Below are 17,510 nucleotides of genomic sequence, written 5' to 3'. Positions count from 1 at the left end.
GGCTCTGACGGAACTTAAACAGTTCCACAGGGCCTGCAAAAAGGAGCTCTTCCACCAGGCATTTGGTTAAGACCAGGCACAACCAACAACGAACAAAGGGCCCCCACTTTCCCCCCCTTCCTCCCAGAACTCCACCAAAGTGCTCTGGACCTGTTGTGCCATTTGCACGGTTGCATTGTTATACTGTTTATTATTATTATTGTTATGCTGTTTATTATACTGTTATTCTGTTACAACAACTGTTATTATTGTATGATTATTGTATTGTTTATAAGTTTAATGTAAACTGCCCTGAGTCTCCAGGGAGGGCGGTATAGAAATATAATAAATAAAATAAAATAAATACTTAGAAGCCAGGCAAAAAGAATTTCTGTAGCCTGTCATGAATATCTGAAGCTGTACAAGGTCCACCTAATTCCATAATGTTTATCCATGGACTGATTCCACACAGAGGTGTAAAATGCACACTGCCTCCTGCGGTTGAAAGCTGAGCATTTGCAAACCCCCTGACGGGAGACCCCTCCCATGTTTGCCCACTCTCTTGTTGTGGCTTTTTGCCTCCCAACCAGGCGGCAAGGGAAAACAAAGCAAACTTCTCCCCCTGCTCCTTGGCTTGTCAGTTGCCACAAACCACGAATGACGGGGCCATGACACCCAGCACAACAGTTGTTTTATAGACTCAAACTTCCTTCCCCCATCGAACCCTGAAACTAATTTTTTAGACAAAATGGCACTTTTGTATTGCCACAACATAAAAGCTTTAAAAAAAAAACACTTCAAGCATTGCTATGGAGAAATGCCACAACAATATGCCCCCCCCTTTTTTTTTTTTAATTCTTGGAGCTTTAGTCTCTATTTACATTCAGGTAGATTTGTGAGAAGATGGACATGGTAACTGGACCCTGGTGAGTGATTTTGTGTGAACAATAAGGCCTAAAAATGAGGAACACAAACACCTAGCTAATCGGGAGAGGGCTGCTTCATTACAGGCTCTTTCTCCACCAAATTCCAGAAAACACAAGCGGGGATGTGTCTTGTCTGCCTGATCCCGAGACAGATGAGGACAATGAACAGAACATTTTATTATAACTTGGGGAATGTAGCTTTGTGGTTTCACAGCAACATGAACCATGCCATTTTTTGAAAAATCTCACGAGCAGGAAATGGAAAGGGGAGGGCAGAGGGGGTGGCATGCCCCATTGCTTCCCGCATACACACAGGGGAGGGAATCCCCTGGCATACACACATTGCCCCGACGCTGGAAGAGCCTGGTGTACTGTGTGACAGTGGTGGTGGCAAGGGAGAGTGAGGGACTGGGGGCTCCACTGCACAATGGCAGGGGAGTGGCATGCCGCCCTTCCACCAAAGTGGGGGTGGTGGAATGCCCATCCAGCTCTTGAAGCGCCCAGGATTAAAATCTTTTTTTTTTCTTTTTTGGAATGCAAAGCAGGTACTCTGACATAAAACTTCAGCCTGTGCCTGAATCTCTTCAAAAGTATTCAGTGAGTGTTTCAGATGGCATGTAGAATTGCAATGCCAAGTCTTTGTCCTCAAGGGCAAGGGAGATTTGGGAGAGAGTTAAAGAACATAGGTAGAGTGGATTCTTCCCCTTCAAATCCACATAGAAAAAAATAGGCAGGTTTCTCTATATGGTAGTTCCATAATTACAAAACTTGTTTGCATTGCAGGGGGACAGTTCCGGGTGTACAGAAGACAGAGATAAATGTAGATCTTTTTGGCATAAAAGTGGGCACAGCTTTATTGTTATGCAAATGAGCATAGGTGAAAACATGGGTGGATCCAGCCTCCTCTGGCTAGCTGACCATGAGGAGGCAACCACACCTGCAGGCCACCTGTGGGGACAGAGCAACACCATGTGAAGCTTCCTCCTATCCATCAACCAGCTGGACACCAGGAGTGTGTCTTGTGTAAGGTGACCAGATTGTCCCACTCTTGGAGGGATATCTGGGGGTACCTGGCAAATTGTAATTATGTTGAAATTAAAATATATATATTACAATACTATTTTTGCTTTCTATGCATTCTATGAAACTGTGCGTTCTGTGAACATTTTTGTTGCTCCACATAGACCAAATTTTAACCAAGAACCACCCTCCCCCCAGGTGAATGGTGTCCCACTTTACCAATGTTAAAATCTGGTCACCTTAGTCTTGTGGCCAGATCTCCATGGGCATCAGCCTCTATTTGGATCTCTGGTCATCTGTCTGCAATGTGAGGCAGGTGCCTCCCCATCAGGGGAGACGCCACTGCCTGGCATGCACCAGGCCTCTTATGGAGGCCCCCAACCATGGTGGATCCTGGGACACCTGTACGGGCTCCCGCCAAAAAGGATCTACCCACTAGCATAAACACAAGCTAGGACAAAACAAAGGAGTGAATAAAGCCAAGATAAACAAGGCATAACATAGCAATACCACATGATGAGCTGTAAATGCAAGGGATGAGATTGGGGAAGCAGCAAAAGAGCCATGGCAGAGCCGTGGACAAGTGAGCACACAGCCCTCACAGCCTTTTGATGTCATTCTGTCCCCACCTGGCTGACCCACTCATACCGCAGCTCCCACAAGGCCAGCCTCTATCTGAGCCACCATATGACTTCTTCCCATGCCGGTCTGTCCCATGACTGCAATGAGTGGCTGCCTGGTGAGGCAGCAGCCATATTTCTGAACAGTTATCAAATTTGGACACAGTCTAAAGAACAGAAGCTAATTTTTATACTCCACTTTTCACTACCCAAAGGAGTCTCAAAGTGGCTTACAATTGCCTATCCCTCCTTTCCCCTCTACAGACACCTTGTGAGGTAGGTGAAGCCGAGGGAGCTCGGAGAGAACTATGACAAGCCCAAGGTCAGCCAGCTGTCTATATGTGGAGGAATGGGGGGAAACCAAACCCTGTTCTCCAGGTTAGAAGGAGCCACTCTTAACCACTACACATTGGCTCTCAGATCTTCTTTGGCTGAATTAAGTTACATGAGGATTCTGGGAAGAATTTGAAATTTTATCTTCTATAGCAGCTTAGGTCAATTATTTTTGCATACCTTATGACTAACAGCTGAAGCAAATAATCATTTATGCATATGTTTTCTCTGCCCGAATGGTCATATACACAATGGGATGCCTTCCTTTCAACAAAATAGACTTGTGATGATTACTAAAGCACTGGATCCATTGCACAATGAATCACAGCACTTTTAGGGAAAGTATGCCATGGAATAAAAGGCATTTGAATGGATCCACTGATCCACAGGCACCTACTTCTACATCAGAGACTAATGCCAAACACGTCAGATGATATGAGGGGGGGAAATGTATGATAATGATTCAGTTGTAGAGTGACATACTGCTAAAATCAAATACAAGCCAAGCAGGGAGACCTTCTCCTACATGGAAACACTGAGAGAACCAGAAACTCTAGGAAACTTACACAGTAGTTCCACTACAAGCACAAACTCTTCTGACAGGATTAAGCCAGTGCTACTGTGAGTGTGAAGGTCAATGAACACCTCTTACATTAGCTCTTGAATTACATTATGTTGTGCTTATCTGCTGTAAAAGAAGAACAATCATTCACTAAGTACTCAACTTGCATGTTTTTTTCCACTCTGCATTGGAAAACTGAGAAACAACAACATTTAGGGTCTTGTAGTCCATGGACATCTGGAGGACTACAGGTTGACTACCCCTGCTTTAAAATAAGAGCTGATTTTTATACCCCACTTTTCACTACCTGGTCGAGTTCCAAAGCAGCTTACACACACCTTTCCCCTCCTCTCCCCACAACAGACATTCTGTGAGGTAGGTGGGACTGAGAGAGCTATGAGAACAGTGCTGTAAGAATACTGTGACTGGCCTAAGGTCACTCAGCTGGCTGCATGTGGAGGAGTAGGGAATCAAACCTAGTTCTCCAGATTAGAGGCCACTGTTCTTAACTACTACACTACACTGGCTCTAGAGCAGGGGTAGTCAACCTGTGGTCCTCCAGATGTCCATCGACTACAATTCCCATGAGCTCCTGCCAGTGTTTGCTGGCAGGGGCTCATGGGTATTGTAGTCCATGAACATCTGTAGGACCACAGGTTGACTATCCCTGCTCTAGAGGAAGCTCCTTGGCTGTCTCTCACTTACACATACACAAAGAGAAAACATCTCCTTGTCAACTCACACACACTGCCCAGGTGTGTCAAAGGTGCTGGCCCAATCTGAGCTCTGGAATATGGAGCCTGCCACAACGGAGCAGCCAATGGGCTGACGTGACTCACAGGGGTTTTGGAGGCCTCACTTCAAAAAGAATGTGGACAAAACTGGGAGGGTTCAGAGGACAGGAAGAGGAATGTTCCAGGACCTTGGGGACCAAGCCCTATGAGGAAAGGCTAAGGGACTTGGGAATGTTCAGCCTGAAGAGATAAGGTCTTTGCTGTCTTTAAGTATTTGAAAGATTGTCACTTGGAGGAGGGTAGGGAGCAGTTCCTGTTTGCAGCAGAGGATAGGACCTGCAGGAACGGCTTTAAACTACATGTAGAACAGTAATTGCTAGATATTAGAATCATAGAATCATAGAATCATAGAGTTGGAAGGGGCCATAGAGGCCATCTAGTCCAACCCCCTGCTCAATGCAGGATCAGCCCAAAGCATCCTAAAGCATTCAAGAAAAGTGTGCATCCAACCTTTGCTTGAAGTCTGCCAGTGAGGGGGAGCTCACCACCTCCTTAGGCAGCCTAAGAACACTGGCCTCTAATATTGGGGGGGGGGGGGGGAGAGAGAATTCACATTCAGAGTAGTTCAGCAGTGGAATCAGCTGCCTAAAGAAGTGGTGAGTTCCCCCTCATTGACAGTCTTCAAGCAGGAGTTGGACAGATACTTATCAAGGATGCATTGAACAGGGGGTTGGACTAGATGGCCTGTATGGCCCCTTTCTCTATGATTATTTTCACCTCAGGAAGTAAAACATATCTATGCAGGACCAGTGAGATTTTCCCAGCCTAGCAGTCTCCATCACACCAGTTCATCTCTATAAATGTCAGATTTTCCTAAGATGAAACAGTTTTCCCTGTTTCATCTACCAATAGCTCCTAGGCTCCTCTGATTTCCTTAGAAATTAACCAGTATTAAATTTAGCAGATGGGGACTTTCCTGAAAGTCAATTTGTCGATCATTATTTGCATTTCAATCAAAGTCTTGGGTGTCCTGGAAACAGCATGGTCAGTTCACTTGAAACAAAACCTAGGCCCAGCAGGCGTGGCCACATGCAAAGGGAAAGAGTACCTGACGGCATTTCCACAGAATCCTGTGTAGTATTTAGCAATTCCACAACAGGCTTAGCTTTGACAGACAAATCTATGTACAAAAGGTTTCTCATGTGTTGGATGTCTGAGGTATACCAGATTGGATGATCAGTGGTTGTAAATGGAGACTATTTCAATTTTACTCAAAAGTCAACAGAATAATGGAGACTCTCTGTTTGTTGAACACTAGAATCCTGTTCAGTTTATTAAAATGGAGAGAGGCTGAAATAATGCCCATTGCCTCTGCTTTGATATTCATTTCATTCCTCAGACTTTTAAAATCAAAGCTCATGTCAGGGTTACCAGCGAAAGGCTGGCAACTGACAGAGACTTAGTAAGTGGGAGGTGGGGGATCTTGCCGGTGGCTTAAGGAAACTACTGGAGATGCACGAGGGATGCCAGCCTCCATGTGAGGACCCCCTGGAATTAACAAAACATCTCCAGACTGCAGAAATTAGTTCCCCTGAAGAAAATGGATGCTTTGGAGTACGGGCCCGATAGCGCTGTACCCCACTGGGGTCCCTGTCCTTCCCAGACTTCACCCACAAGTCTCCAGGAGCTTCCCAACCTGTAGCTGGCAGCCTTATACCCCCCCACCTTAGCCAGTGATCAAGGGACCTGGCAACCCTGTGATGCGCTGCTAGTGCTTTTGGGTACATAGAGAGTGACATCAGTACATTGGGGCCTAACCACTGACCCCCATGTTTGCACTTGATTTTCTCCCACCATCCAGCTAAGCAAGAACTTGGCAAGACTAGCATATGCCTATAAAATATGGCTGAAAAGCAAGTCTGGGCAAGGTCAGTGCCTGCCTGGCAAAGTTCTTGCACACCCTATCTTGTCTTTAATGGTGACAGAAAGGCAGGCTATAAATGCAATGAATAAGGTAAAAAAAATAACACATGCACACTGCCCTCATAATATGCACCTGAGCGGGACTACTTGCAGTAAGCCAAATGAATAAATTCTGATACTAAACCAAAACTCTGTATTAATGAAAGGCTCTCATGTTGGTAACGGTTAAATCATAAGCTCCAAGGCTCCTTCGTGTTCCTCTGTTCACAAGTCTTTTCTTGATGCATAATAGTACATTCCTGAAAGACAGCATAAGGCCGGAGGCAGGACTGGCCGTTGCCATCTGAACATAGCTCTTTGAACACAAGCTGCCTTAATAAAACTGGTCTATCAAGGTCAATATTGTCTACTCATTGGCAGTTCTCTGGGGACTCATATGGAGATCTCTCACATGATCCAGGGATGCCAGGGATTGAACAGGAGAACTTATGTATGCAGAACAGATGACCGCTGAGCCAGGAGAACTTATGTATGCAGAACAGATGACCGCTGAGCCACAGCCTGAACCCAAATGTATCCTTTGCCCATAGGTATGGCCAACTAAATGGAGCTTAGGCAAATATACATCTGGGAAACCATTCACTTGGCTTAAAGTGACAATCACAACTACATGCTGGTTGACTTATCTGATAGTCCAAAGGAACAGCTGCATTCAAGACCTCAAGCAGTTACTTGTGAAAAATCTTGGACACTCTCTCTGGTAGCATGATACAATGATATATTCTTGACAGAACATGCAACATATATGTAGAATAGTTACACTTCACAGCTGCAGCTGAATTAAAACACATAGAAATTTAAGAATATGGAGGTGTTGTATTGCTAGTTCCAAAGCCAGATACAATTAATAAAGTAAAAGGCAGCCATAAAACATTAGAAGCTGGGAGATGCCAAGAGGACAATATGACGGCTTTATGTTTAAGATGAAGAAGGTATTCAGTAGAAAACAGACTTGTACTCAGACCTTTAATTGCACCCAGGGATGCTGGGATTTAGTTTCTCATTCACATTTAATAGGTTTCTAAGGGACAACCTCAGGAAACCAGTTGTAAGATGTGAAGACTTTGATTACACCACTGTCAATATTTTAGGTTTAAAAGAAAGATATGGAAGATCAGTCAAATGCTTACTACAAAAAAATGCTGGTTTTAAAAGCCACCTTTGTTTTTAATGTGCTACAATTTCTGTTTTTTAAATCTAAAACCACATGTTAAAACCACTTCTGCTGTCTATTCCCTCATTTCCTGTCTTGCCTATTTTTAGGTAGTAGGCTGTTTTGGCAGGGGTGGGTGGGTGGGTAGATAGATAGAGTGATTGACTGATTGATTGACTGACCGATTGATTGATTCTATAAAGCATTATGCAGGCACCTCATATATAACCAATATCAAAAACATATTTTTAATATGTTGCTTGTTACTGCTTCGGGGGGGGGGACACATTATGCAAGCAACAGGTCTAGATAGTTCCAGAACCAGGTGCATGTTCTGATTCCCCCTGACAAAGCCTACACAGCAAAATGCATAGGGACATTGTAAAATAAATACATTTCTTATCATCGTGCATTTTTTTCCATTTTGTTTTGCAGCACACTGCTGGGTGCTTACACAGAACTCTGTAATAAAACCATAGAGGTTGGGTTTTTTTGTTGTTTGTTTGTTTTGCAATTCCTAGGGATAACTGTTGCCACATCTGTTTTCCACTGTCAAGTTTTACCATAGAGTTTTGACCAATCCATAGAAAAGTGTGATACTATTGTCTATTATTATTTATTAATTGGATTTATAGCCCGCTGTTCTCGGAGACTGGCTCACAGAAGGTTACATAAACAATCCATATAACAACATACAATAAAATCACATAAATCCCATTAAAACCCCAAATTCTAAAATACAATACAATAATACAACTACCACAGATGGCACCCATAGTCTCATTTCAGACAACTCCTTATGAAGGCAGCATGGGGGTGGGGAGACCAAGATGTCTGGCACTAAATGTTCAGGCACCAAGAGGAAAAGGGGACCCAGCCCATCTGCTCTAGCAATGGCTTTGACCATAAACCTGGAGGAAGAGCTCTGTTTTGCAGGCCCCCCAGAAGGCAGAAAGCTCTCTGAGGGCTCTCAGCTCCTCCAGGACCTCATTCCACCAGGTAGGGGCCAGGACTAAAAAGGCCCTGGCCTTGATCGAGGCCAGGCAAGCATCCCAAGGGCCAGGAATGGTCAACAAGTTGTTGCCTGCAGAGCGCTAGGTCCTGCAAGGGACATAGGGCTCTAGACGGTCCCTCAGGTAGCAGAAGAAGAAGAGTTGGTCCTTATATGCCACTTTTCTCTACCCGAAGGAGTCTCAAAGTCTGGTCTTCCACTGGCTGCCTGGTTGGGCCTGGCAACATTAGTTGATCCTGTGATTGTTCTCATGCCACTGGAAAATATCTAACTACTGCAAACTCTATTATTGGGCTTGAAAAGAACTGTGCTTGCTGATCAGAAAGATACTACTTCCTAGATCAATACAGATGCATTTTGACTAACTATGCTGACAGGGAGAGCAGACACAAGCATACTGGCCTTACCCCATGCCTCCATGCAATTGCCTGGTTGTCCAGGTGTGATCATGTGTAGGCAGTGATCTCACATCTCCTTCCCATGATCAGCAACACTCAAAGCAGCATCATAGGAATGGTGTCCGTACACAGCCCCTTCTTCGGGCCAGTTTCACCCTGTGGATCAGTTGGCAATTGCATGGAGGTAGTAAATGGGGCCCACACACTTGTGCCTACTCTCCCTCCCTACACAATGAACCAATTAGTGGGAAGGTCATCTGAAATTGGCCCCTTTTCAATAGACCTCAGGAGCTCCAGGTTAGGCTTTTGCTGCATCCCAAGAACTGCAACCTCTCCATCTTCCTGCCTGTCAGTTCCCACCAACTCAGCCCAAGTAGTCCCCTATGGATGTTTATCTGAGCCCAGTTTCCTCCTCCCAGTGAACACACCAGTCAAAACAAATCAAATCAAGACACCTTTATTGGCATTATTAACTGAACATAGATGTGTAGAAGTATGTGTTAAAAAACATGCTAAAATCATTGAAGCTCAAATTTACTATAAATTTTTAGCATATTTGAACAAGGTTACGTAGAAAAATCTGGCAATGGCTTCAATTATTTGGGGATTTTGGTTGCTCAATAGATGTTGAAGCAGCGTTGAGGGATTACAGGTGCCTGCTTCTCTCATCAGAGGCTTTATAATGTGGTCTCTGAGGAGGGTATGTCGCTCAGTGTAGCCGGACATATTTCACAGACTCTGGATATTTTAAAGTGCAAGAGCAGACCCTCTCAGCAAAGGGAACTTTTAAACACCCTCCCTTAGTTACAGCAGTTGGTAGTGCATATAAACATGCCAGCATAAAACTAAGTTTCAGGGAAGGTGATAACAGAGAGAGGTATTCTGGATCTTCCCAGCCAATGAGTATTAGATAAGCTAGGAGAGCATATTTTGCATGCTCTGATCACGCCAGTCATACTGAGAAAATCCACAGGGGTCTAGATGTCTAATCCCACAAAACAGCCTTGCTGACTAAGCCCAAAGGCTGTCCAGTCTAGCATCCTGTTTCAGTGGAGGCTAGCTAGTCACTTCCAGGAAGCCTATAGGACAGAGAGTACGAAGACATTCCTGCGTTTTCTGCCCTGCACCTTCTGGACTGGCATTTGTACACATCCTGCTGAGTAGGCACTCTTTTGACAATTATAGTTTGAGGTTTTCCAGGAACTTGTCTGAAAAGCCACCTATGATCATTGCTAAACTACCTCTTGAGGCAGACAATATGATCATTATAGGTGAAGGGAAGAAGTATTTCCTTTCATTTGTCCTGAATCTACTACCATCCACTTCACTGGCTGATCCTGAACTCTAATAGTATGACACAGAGAGTAAAACGTTCCTTTCCTACTTTTCTCCTGGGTTTTCATTGTGTCCCCTTATTAGTCATATTTTTCTAAATCAAAAGGCGCAGGGGCCATGCTAATCTTCTCTGTATCGTTCCAATTTTAGTATATGTGCTGCCGAAGCGAGCCTTTGTTTTCACTAGCAGTGGATCCTTTTGCATTTTCCCTTCTTATATTGTACTTTTATATGCTATTAAAGGCTTGTTGTTGTTGTTGTTGTATTAAAAGGCCACCGATGCCTCTGCGAGTGCTGCCACAGCTCCTCAAGTCCATTGAGTTCACAGCTCCTCAAGTTCATTCTGTACCTTTTCTACTGCATGATATCCTTCCCCAGACCAGTCCTGTACAAAATATTCCACATGCTTGGGCATCTAATAGCATCATTGAACTGGCTGTTTTATTTTTGATCCCCTTCCTAAACAAAGGGAAATATTTTGCTTTTGCTTGTACTAGCTAGGAGGCAGGCAGGACTGTTGAGCTGAGAGGGAATAGAAGCTGACATCCAGGTTTTTCTCCTGCTGGCAACAGGCACCCTGCCTCCCCTCCCCCAAGAAAACAGATGCAAATAATGAGAACGGAGACAACCACGTGTCGCCGGGACAGAGAACTACTGATTCAGGACCTCTCAATATCTGCACTTTTATGTAAAAGCACTAAGCAGATGAACCATTTTCTGTCCAAATCATTCCTCCCCCAGCAGCTATTAGCCTGGCAGGGGGGAAAGACAGGCAGCTGTTCTCAGTTCTGTGTGCAGAAAGTGAGGCTGGGGATTTTAAAAAATGAAATGCAGAAATCAGGTGAACAAACCCAGTTCGTTTTTAAAAAACAGCCCAGCTGTATTGGAGAAAAATTCTGAAAGCACTGGAGTGCAGCAAGGTAAGATATGAAAGGCAGTAGATTTAGCTCTTCTCACCAGCAAATCCTATTTCTATTTAAATGCAACCCCCCTTTTCACAAATCTCCCTCTTGAGAAAGGGAAATGCTCGTTCATATGCCAGTTCATTCATATCTGTCTGTACCCATTCTGGAGGTGAGGATTTTGATTGCCCGTATAATCACCTAACTGATTCCATACTATGACTAGCTTTGATTCAGATACTAAAGAATCTGACTCAATTTTTTTTAACAATGTATGGTTCCATTTCCTAACATGATTCCTTTTTTGTCTGGACTCCTTTCATTTATTTCTACCCTCTGCTTCTTGCTACTAAACTAATTACAAATCCATCCATAATAGGATTGCAAAATTTAGTGACAAGCCTTTGAGAAGGAACTTGTAAACATATTTTGGAAGTACCGCGATCTGCATCTCCAGTGGCCCTCTCAAAAGAACTCAAAGGGCCATTCCGCACAACGGGCAATGTTGCTAAATCTGAGCGCTATTGAAAAGCACTGCAATCAAAAGTGGCAGGTCACGGTAACGCACACAGCCCTTTCTATCGAAAAAAGGCTCTCCCACTAGCGCTGTTCTCGTAACGCACAAGTTTACGGTCTCGCCGAAATCCAAAGGAGGCGATATTTTTCCGTGCTTCCTCCCACCCCTGGCCGTCAATCAAACAGAACAGCCAATTAACTGTTGTGTTCGTGCTTCCCTTTAAAAACTGTTTTTTTTTTACCCCAAAACACCAGTAGTAACACATAATTGTTCATTCGATGTATCAGAAAGACTTTTTTGCTGGCTTAGGAGCTGGTGCTTAATCATTTACACACTCTTAAAGTAACCCCCCCCCCAGTCCTATTTCTGGCTGAAATTACAGGCAGTGTCGAACAGGAGGCTGTATTGTGCTTGGAAACTTTACGGACAATTGCTTGTGGAGGGATTTCAGACAAAGAAGCATCGCTTATTCATTGCAGTTGCCAGTTTAAGGGGGGGAAATGGCGGTTGTGCCGCTGGAAGCTCGGGTGCGAGAGATTAGGGAGGGACATGCTTGCTGCCGCTATACTGAGAACACACATGTCTTTTTTGGATGTGTTGCAGGTTGTTTTCAAGAGTCTAGCAGCTTTTTAGGAGAAATCCACTTTTGTGGAAATCCACTTTTTAGGGGAAATCCACTTTTCCCCAAAAAAGCGCTACAACGAAGCGATTTTTGTGGGAGTGTTGCAGATTGTGTACGACGTTGCGAATAACAAAAAATAAATAGCATTACACAATGGTAACACTTCAGCAACATTAACGCTGTGTGGAATGGCCCAAAAAGGTTGGTGAGGCAGGACTTAACCTTGCAGAAGTCATGCTGATGGTTCCATCTAGTTGTAGTTCAAACCCTTTGAGGAGAAGCTGAGAGACTTGGAAACGTTCAGCCTTGGGAAGAGGAGGTTGAGAGGGGACATGACTGCTGTCTTTAAGTATATGAAAGGTTGTCACTTGGAGGAGGGCAGGGAGCAGTTCCTGTTGGCAGCAGAGGATAGGACCTGCAGTAATGGCTTTAAACTACATTAGAACAATAACAGGTAGATTTCGGGGGAATTCTGAGTCAGAGTAGTTCAGCAGTAGAATCAGCTTCCTAAGGAGGCAGTAGGTTCTCCCTCACTGGTGGTCTTCAAGTAGTGGCTGGACAGATACTTATCATGGATGCTTTTGGCTGATCCTGCATTAAGCAGGGGTTGGACTAGTTGACATGTATGGCCCCTTTCAACTCTATGATGCTATGATTCCCTTTGCACAGTGCCTTCAGGAAGCCCACTAGCAGTCCAGTAACTTTGGAGCTTCACCATCCTGAACAGTTTGATGCCATCTGCAAGCTAAGCCACCTTACACTTCAGCCTTGGCAAAATAAATAGCACAGGTCCCAATAGAAATCCTTAGAGGATATCACTCCATCACCTGCCTTCATTATAAGTACCAAATTTCTACTTTCTTTTTCTCTGTTGTTTAACCAAGGAGACCTGTTATCTTATCCCATAATTGATCTGATTGTTGAGGAACCTTTGGGGAGAGTTTTTGTCAAAACGGTTTTGAAGCCAAAGTATATACTGAAATTCTTGCTGTCATTGTCAAAGAAAGCTTGGTGAGGAGGACTTCTCTTTGCAGAAGTTATTCTAATTCTTCCATATGCTTAATAATTCTACCATAAATTATGATTTCCATCAATTTACATGGAGCAGACATTATGTTAGTCAGAGGATTACTTCTTGGCTATCTCTACACGAACACACACACCCATTTTAAAATTAACATTATGTTTGCTTCCAGTCCTAACAAGCCTGATTTTAATGACAAAATATATTTTTTTGTTTAGAAATTATGAGTCTTCCTTTTTTTAAACGCTGTCTGCTGTCCGGAGATTTTTAACTTCTGTCTTTCAGTAAACAGTTTACTGCAGAATCCCTAATATCAACTTACCTAGTTCTAAGCTACCATCTCAAGGCAGCTTGTATATAACAGTCCTTTTAGTCTAGATGAATGTTTATGATATCATAAGGAATTTACAATTTGCAATTCCATACTCACCATTATTGCTTTTATTCATTCATTTTATTAGTATATCTCTGTGCCCGCTTTTCTCCTCAGCAAATCAAGGCAGTAACAGCAATATAAAATCCAGAACAGCGTAATAGTGGTGGAAGAAGAAAGAATAATCACTTACAATTGCATAACCCCAGTAGGGAATATAAATAAATGTGTGCTAAAGAGTGGGTCATGTCGGTTGTGATCCTGTAAACTCAATTGCTAGGTGTGTCAATATGAAGGAAAGGTTAAATATATTAATCCCTTCTTTTTCTGAGGAGAAAAGAATGTGCTGGACTCGCTCTGGTTTTTGTGGTCATGTCTATCCAGTCTACTTCAGCAAGAAAACCCCGAAGTTTATAGATCCTTGGGTTTTATTATGTTTTTATTTGACAGTGCTACGCTGCACACTTGTATCCCTGTGGTGGGCTCAGTAATTATGTCAGGGCTCTTGCCACAGCTGGTCAGAGCAATTAGATCACCTTCCTGGGCTAAAAAGAGTGAAATGTATCTGAAGTCAAAAGGTGAGGCACACAGAGGGCTTATGTCTCATTCAAGCAAGCTACAGAATATCTTGTCTGCCAAAGTTTCATGGATACCTTTGGATATGGATACCTACCTACCTACACAGAGAGAGAGAGAGCCAGGGTATACTGGGGTTTTTTTATCACTGCCAGGGTATGCTAGTTTTAAGGGGTTTAAATGTGGGTTGTATTGGGATAAATGTTTTGTTCCCCGCCACGAGCTGCTTCATGGGAGTGGCGGACTAGAAATAAAATTATATATATATATATATATATATATATATATATATATATATATATGTTGTTGTTGTTGTTATGTGCGAAGTCGTGTCCGACCCATCGCGACCCCATGGACAATGATCCTCCAGGCCTTCCTGTCCTCTACCATTCCCCGGAGTCCATTTAAGTTTGCACCTACTGCTTCAGTGACTCCATCCAGCCACCTCATTCTCTGTCGTCCCCTTCTTCTTTTGCCCTCAAGCGCTCCCAGCATTAGGCTCTTCTCCAGGGAGTCCTTCCTTCTCATGAGGTGGCCAAAGTATTTGAGTTTCATCTTCAGGATCTGGCCTTCTAAAGGGCAGTCAGGGCTGATCTCCTCTAGGACTGACCGGTTTGTTCGCCTTGCAGTCCAAGGGACTCGCAAGAGTCTTCTCCAGCACCAGAGTTCAAAAGCCTCAATTCTTTGACGCTCGGCCTTCCTTATGGTCCAACTTTCGCAGCCATACATTGCAACTGGGAATACCATAGCCTTGACTAAACGCACTTTTGTTGGCAGGGTGATGTCTCTGCTTTTTAGGATGCTGTCTAGATTTGCCATAGCTTTCCTCCCCAGGAGCAAGCGTCTTTTAATTTCTTTGCTGCAGTCCCCATCTGCAGTGATCTTGGAGCCCAGGAAAATAAAATCTGTCACTATCTCCATTTCTTCCCCATCTATATATATATATATATAACTGCATATGCATAACCTTGTGTGTGTGTCTGTGTGTGTGCATAACTACAATAAAGATTTTACATTATTGTCCCTCTTGCAGCAATCAGAGTGACATCCATGCCAATAAAAACATAACATTACTACATTACTTGTCTAAACAGCGACAACTGTGTAAGCTTCTGTAATTGTTTAAAATAAGGGTTTAAAATGTTTAAAGCTATCTTCTATTCCACTCTCGAATTTGTGGTGGTTATTGTTTTATGTTAAACACCAAAGCAATAGGGTAAAACAAAAATGCATGCTGCTGGCTAGCGATGAAATGATTCATTTTATATATTGCTAAAACAACTTAATCTCCAGTGCTACAGGAAAGCCATTTTATTTTCTTTAGCAACAATTGTGAGGTATTTTCCCCTCCCCGATGATAGCTGTTCTGGAAAGTACTTTTTCCACAAATGGATTTGCTAAAATTTAAAACAGAATCTATAGCTTGTATAGCCCTTTTCCTCATCCCATTTGTCAGAAATCAATTTGGCCACTTCATTAAGAAGACCTGTCTCATTATATTAAGCATAAAGAACAGAAAACCACCGCTCCGTGAAGCACAACAAAGGACTTCTTTTTCTGAACCAATGCACCGCACTAAACTTTTACAGATTATTAGCACCACCTAGTGACACTGGAAAGGAACATGGTTCTATTGCATTATTTTCTTGGCCTTATCTAAAAACCTCTAGTGACTAGTCCATATTAGTCTCTGAAAATAAAATCAGCACAGAGCACCGTCTAACAAATGCACATACAAAGCCCGTACACTGTACACATCATTGGTTAAAATAAATGAGCCCATTAATGGAAAGTCCATAGCCATGTATACACTTGGAACATAGGTGTACATGCTGGTGGAGAAACAAATTATCTAACAAGGAGAACAAATACTGTTGGAAATAACAAAAAGAATGTTTTTGTTATCTTTTCTTTGTTTATGTATTGAGGTCCTGTAAAGCTAGCAGGAGAATTTCAAAGAGTTACAATGATAGAATCATAGAATCATTGAGTTGGAAGGGACCTCATGGGTCATCTAGTCCAACCCCCACACTATGCAGGACACTCACATCCCAGTTGCTCATCTACTGTAACCTGCCACCCCTTTGCCTTCAAAGAATCAGCCTCTCCGTCAGATGGCTATCTAGCCTCTGTTTAAAAATTTCCAAAGTTGGAGAACCCACCGCTCTGTCAGGAATTTCTTCCAGGTTTTTAGATGGAATTTCTGTTGAATTAATTTCATCCCATTTGTTCTGGTCTGTCCCTCTGGGGCAAGAGAGAACAATTCTGCTCCATCCTCCATATGGCACCCTTTTAAATACTTGAAGATGGTTATCAGATCCCCTCTCAATCGTCTCCTCTCTAGGAGGGCGGTATATAAATATTAAAAAACAAAATAAAATAAATAAATAGGCTAAACAGACCAAGCTCCCCCAACCTTTCTTCATACATCTTGGTCTCCAAGCCCCTCACCATCTTTGTTGCCCTCCTCTGGCCACGTTCCAGTTTGTCAACATCCCTCTTCAACTGGGGTGCCCAAAACAAATTTTTTTTTCAGTTGGTGAAGAAAGTGATTGTTGCTAATAGGAGGTTTAAAGATAATGAAGCTCAGAATAAATGTTCAGAAGAGGGATGGTTTAAAGAGGTTCTTAAAGTCTGTAATAACAGAACTAATAAGAACAATGATTGACCAAGTGTCACTAAGGGGAAGTTTGAAAAGGCAGAGGAAAGACAGCAGAAAAGCAGTTGGATGGCAGATGATTTTCAGGAGCAAGAAATAAAAAAGGCTACCAGTAAAGGCCTTCCAAGAACTGGATAAGTTAGAGGACTATGGCAAGGAAGATTTACCATGAAGAGAGAAGGCAGGAGAAAGTACAGGTAGTCTAAGAAGAGACTAAAAGATCTGTGGAGAGATAGGAAGAATGACTCCCCAGGATCAGAAGGAAAACTACAAAGTAGTCTGAGAGTAGTGGATCAAGAGGATGCTGTCAGACCAAACAAGACATCATCCATCAGTAAGCCATGAAGTATAACCATAGGGATATAAGAAGAGCCCTGATGGATCAGCCCAGTGGTCCATTTCACCCAGCATCTTGTCTCACTTAAGCCATTTTCAAACTGCCTTTCTATTCTGTTTTTGTAACGGGTTGCTAATGGATTTTTTCTGTCATTTCAGACAAACCCATTTTAGTAACCACAGAATTTATTTACCTGTTCATACAAACTCACTTGCATAGGGTTAGGGAAGAAGGTTGAGCTGCTTTCGAAGAAAATTGCTTTCTTCTGTTTTCTACCTCTTCATTGTACTTCCAAATCACTTCATTGTACTTCCAAATCACTGTAAAATGCCCATAGTGCTTCCTACAGTGCTGTTCTCCCCTCAACCCCATTTTTCACAGTGCGATCTTCTGTGAACTTTTTTTGAATATTCTAAGTTGAGGGCTATAGCGCTAAACCAATATA

The 17,510-nt window shown here is 43.0% G+C and overlaps 1 pseudogene; it reads right to left on the bottom strand.

Annotated features, from left to right (window-relative positions):
- Positions 1 to 10,132: 10,132 nt before the first annotated feature.
- On the bottom strand, positions 10,133 to 10,227 carry LOC143834599 (U6 spliceosomal RNA; annotated as a pseudogene).
- Positions 10,228 to 17,510: the final 7,283 nt, after the last annotated feature.

The sequence above is a fragment of the Paroedura picta genome, chromosome 3 (assembly GCF_049243985.1).
Source record: "Paroedura picta isolate Pp20150507F chromosome 3, Ppicta_v3.0, whole genome shotgun sequence".
Classification (NCBI taxonomy): domain Eukaryota; kingdom Metazoa; phylum Chordata; class Lepidosauria; order Squamata; family Gekkonidae; genus Paroedura; species Paroedura picta.
The sequence above is the reverse complement of the archived record's forward strand: the minus strand, read 5'-3'. Positions and strand labels throughout refer to the sequence as shown.